The sequence below is a fragment of the Limulus polyphemus genome, unplaced genomic scaffold, assembly GCF_000517525.1.
Source record: "Limulus polyphemus unplaced genomic scaffold, Limulus_polyphemus-2.1.2 Scaffold2306, whole genome shotgun sequence".
Taxonomy (NCBI): Eukaryota; Metazoa; Arthropoda; class Merostomata; order Xiphosura; family Limulidae; genus Limulus; species Limulus polyphemus.
In genome coordinates, this window is record NW_013667916.1 from 117,699 (window position 1) to 122,312 (window position 4,614).

Sequence of the window (4,614 nt, forward strand, 5' to 3'; positions counted from 1 at the left end):
TCTAGACATAAATTATTCCTAATAAATCCTAATATAGACATTTAACTTCTTGGTACGACAATAACTATCCACCTTATTGTCAATGTAAGTTCGACCTCTGGGGTAGTAACTGTTATGCTATACACGGGGATTTTCTGGTCAAAGACTATTAAATTATTTGAAGGCTTTACTTCGCATCCATGTCTCTGCATGAAGGCAGTCCCTGATATGCATTCTTCTTCGATGTCAGTTAGCCACACATCAACAGATTTACAGATATTTCTTACAGTGAGGTTAACTTCCAACTTTCGTCTTGCTGGAATTTTATCTCCACTTGCTCTTCACATTAATCCATCTTCTGGCATTATGTTTGGAGGCAGTTTCTTACTTTCCCATTCCAAATTGAATTGAACCACTGTGGAACTAGTGTTGATTTATTACAACAAGACTTCACGTCAATAAACCAGTTAATTCGTGAACTTGTTCCTTTAGATAATGAACTTGTTAGCTCAGTTGGAAAAATAAAGTATTTTCAACTGAACTTCTTTTCGTAAGTCCAGCTACTTCCTGTTTTTCGATGTCTGGTTAGCTCTTTGTTGTTCCTGCAGCCTACTTAAGCTTGAAAAGTCAACCTTAGGATATTATCACCTTCGTTTATTAAAAGTTGTTTCATTTTTCGCCCATCTTTTGAGAGTGGGGAGTTTTTATTCTTATAAGCTTTTGCCTGGATTTCTGGGCAGTATTTTCCTCCATGTTACACTTGAAACATCTATTGTCTTGTTGATTATTTCCTCCATCTTGTGTAATTAGTTGTTTAACTACTACTTTCAGTTCTAGACTATTGTTAGAGGTAGTTGATGTTTTTGATGCTGTTTGATCCAGTGATCCAATAACTTCTAGATGGTGCCATCAGTTGTATATCTGCGACTTTCATGAGTTCAAGCTCAATCGCCTACTTTTTATCAGCCTAGTTATCCTCTGTTATGTTATCTGTAAATTGATTATGTGCCATTGAATCGATCATTTCATGTTGATTATCTGGGTAAAATAATTGGTCAAGCTTTTACAAACTTTCCGTCATTTTGAACAAGATATCTTCGTAACTCTGCGTCCTGTTCTGGCACTTTGCTTAAATACTTCCTTTTGATTTGTCCCTCCAAACTTGTTTGATAATGCAGTTACTAATGCTTCATATTTGTTAAAGCTCTCAGCTGGGAGTTTGCATAATATTCTTAAAGTTTGTTCTTTAAAATGGACAACATAATGTATAACTTGGTGTTCACTATTCCACCAATTCCTTGGGGCATGTAGTTGTAAAACAACCTCGCACTCATTGTAATGTTGAATACAATTATATAGTCATATGAAACAGTGGATACTCTTTAGATCGAGTCTTGCTAAAGGGAGTAACACGTTGAGCACGTGACTTAAAACAGATTTATGAAGCTCAGTACCGAAAACCCCTACAAAATTTGGTTCAAGTCCCCAAATCTTTAATCCAGTCCTCTCTACATATGACATTACTCGATAAATTGAATTAGGTAGAATTGTTGAATAAGCAATAAAAACTACAAAAAAGCCTGCAGTAGTTTCAATTTAAGAATCTAAGTTCAATTCACGTATTCCTCACATGAATTTCATTATATATGTAATCTACATTTATGCCACATATCAGTGTTATAACTTTTATATAGCTGATATTTACAAAGCAAAAATTATCGCACATCGACTGTAAATTAGACCTTTTTATGCTTACGTTATTCGTTTGAATAGCATTAATGTCAAAGTTCTTGATTACTAGTCTACGTCTATTAGTTATTGTTTTATATCAAATAGTAGAGAAAGATTGGAAAGAGCATGAAGCTGGAGAACAATGATTAGCAGGTAGCGTGGAAGATGTGTTCAGATGAGTTTATTAAATGCTGCGATACTTTCATTACGATTTCAACATTAAAAATTGGGAGTGAAGATTTTAAATTTTCGGTCAATTTTGTGAAAGTATCTTTGTTACATGATGTTAGGAGTATGGTATCCTATTTTTTAAGGTGGTTCGGAGGTTTTTAGATTTTCCAGTGAGTTAGTTAAGATAACTTTACTAGAAGATACTATGGAGAGTTTCAAATGCTGTAGTAACTCAATATACTTATTTTAAAGCGGTATCTTCATTAGAAGTTAAGATGCAAGGTTCCAAGACTTTTGATGTTCCAGTGTGTTGTTGTGGGTAACCTGTATACCGGAAGAAGTTGCATGACATTTTCTCATATCTACCTTTGTTGTCAGTTTATCTTTCTTTGCTATATTAGAATTGTCTACGTGACAGAGTGAAAAAATTGTCTTGGGGAAGGGAATATTTGACTGTTTTGATGAGTTCCATTCTTAAACGTTTCGTCAATCGATTCTACGAGTTTGATCGATTAATGTTAGATTTATAATAGTCTTGACTTGGTGCACATTAAAACACTTGAATCTTTTAAAAGACATATGAAAGATAATTTTCTATCTGAAATAAGTTTATTGTTATAACCGAAAATAATTATGGCTCTTTGTGAATTTGATTATATTGGAAACTATATGATATTATACTTCTTGAGAAGACTGTTTGGGTAAGATTGACTTCCTCTCTAGTTGTTTTCGTATTTAAAGTCACCCTTATTACCAGAAGGAACATTCCTTAGTTTCACAAACTTCAGAACGTCAGATAAATTAAATTTCCGTGCAAACTCAAAATGGTATAGACTAACGTGTAATTGATTTCTGCAGTTCTGAATAGCTGAAGATGGCTGAGAAGCAGGTGGTGGTGAAGAAGAAGTATAGAACTTTTGGGTTGAGAAAAATGGTGGCAATGAGCGTTTCAGATTTTGAATTTATTTCGTTGTGCTAAATTCATAATATTACGATTTTAAATTTTTTGTCAGGTTTAATGATAATTTGTCAGGTTATTTACGGTCGTCGAGTGATACTATTGGGTACTCTTTTCCTCAGGATCATCTTGAAAATCAAAAGGTATGTGCACCAGCTGACTTAGTTTGACAAATCTGACTTACTCTGATCCTGACTATTTGATACCGTTGATAAAGATAATTTGTTTGTGTCGAAATTATTAAGCTATCGCGCTTTCACTCCGCGGGAAATTTTCTGGTATTAAATACATATTCTATGATGAGTGAAGCATTGGTTGATCCAAACGATCTATAGAAATAGGTTTCTGATTAATTTAACGCGTATTGTGTTGGTCTTTGATTTTTAAACAACCTGACTGATTGAAATCTCAAAACTGATGTTTTAAATCTGTTTGGCTTTCATTTGCATAATTCTCTTGAATATTGGTGGAAACCAAATACTGAAAGTTAACTATCATGTAATATTGAATTATTAATAAAAGCTAATAAAAATTGACTTGAAAATCATTAAATTGTCGCCAAATGTTCTCTACATTTTCTTTCTCTTTTTTTTTTCTTAACTATTTTAAGGAGTGTCTAAAGTGTTAACAAACGTATTTCTGACGCGTGTTCGAACAGTTTGTATATTATAATCACTATTAGTTCAAGCCTCTGAATGCTTGTAATTGATGTTTGTATATAATAAAATATATAGAAAGAGATATAATTAATCTCAGATACCTTGTTTTACTTTTAAAGGAACAACTTGACCCTTCTAACTTTTCAGCCGACTACAAACTAAATACAGAAACTCGATTTGTTATATTTAGTCCTGATCTCTAAAAATATATCTAATCTCCTCTTAATCCACAGGCCAAACACTCTTTTGGAAAAATAACACTGTCGTCAGCGAAGTTGTTTTTGAGTTTTCAATATTTTAAACTTTAGTTTTCTAATTTTACTAACTGCAGAGTTTTTTGTTTTGATATACTTTTTATTTGTATTTATTTTAAACGTAACCTAGATTTGTGGATTCCAAACCTCTAACGGTTTTCAAACTTCGAGTTCTCGTCTCAAGTGAAAACTTATCAAGATATTCCTCTCTTCCCCATTATATAACTCCTCCAAATCTGTCAACTCTTCTGAATCTTCTCCAACGTCTCAATATCTCTTCTAAAAAAAATTCTAAAACCCATGAGTGAAAGCAAGATAGAGCATGTTTTAATATGTCAACCACACTAAATAAAAGTAAATCTGTTATAACCAATGTTTACGGGGCCTTTCACCCAATAACAGGGCTTATCAGACCAGCTGGGATACGACAGACATAATAGTAGTGCGGTTTACCAAAATTGAATATGTGTAATATTTCAAATGAGTTGTAACTAGCGACTTATAGGATGATATTATAACATCCTTCAATTTGTTTCTAACATTTCTAAATATACAACTTAAAATCATACTTGTCTCATTACTAGAAGTTTAGTTTCCCCAGAAAGCTATAACAATAATCAATGCTCTAATAACAATAAAAGGTATTTCTGCCTGGTGTCGTCCCAGCTAACCAAAAAGTTTAAATGTGCTAAATTAATTAACCAAATATCATCTGCAAACAACCAGTGGCGTTGCAACGGTTCTCAGCACTCGGGGGACACTTTTGGCGCCCCCACCTCTGAAATGTTTTGATTATTTGTTTTGTGACTCATTACACACTTAATGACAATAACATAAAGAATTAATTACTGCCTTACATAGG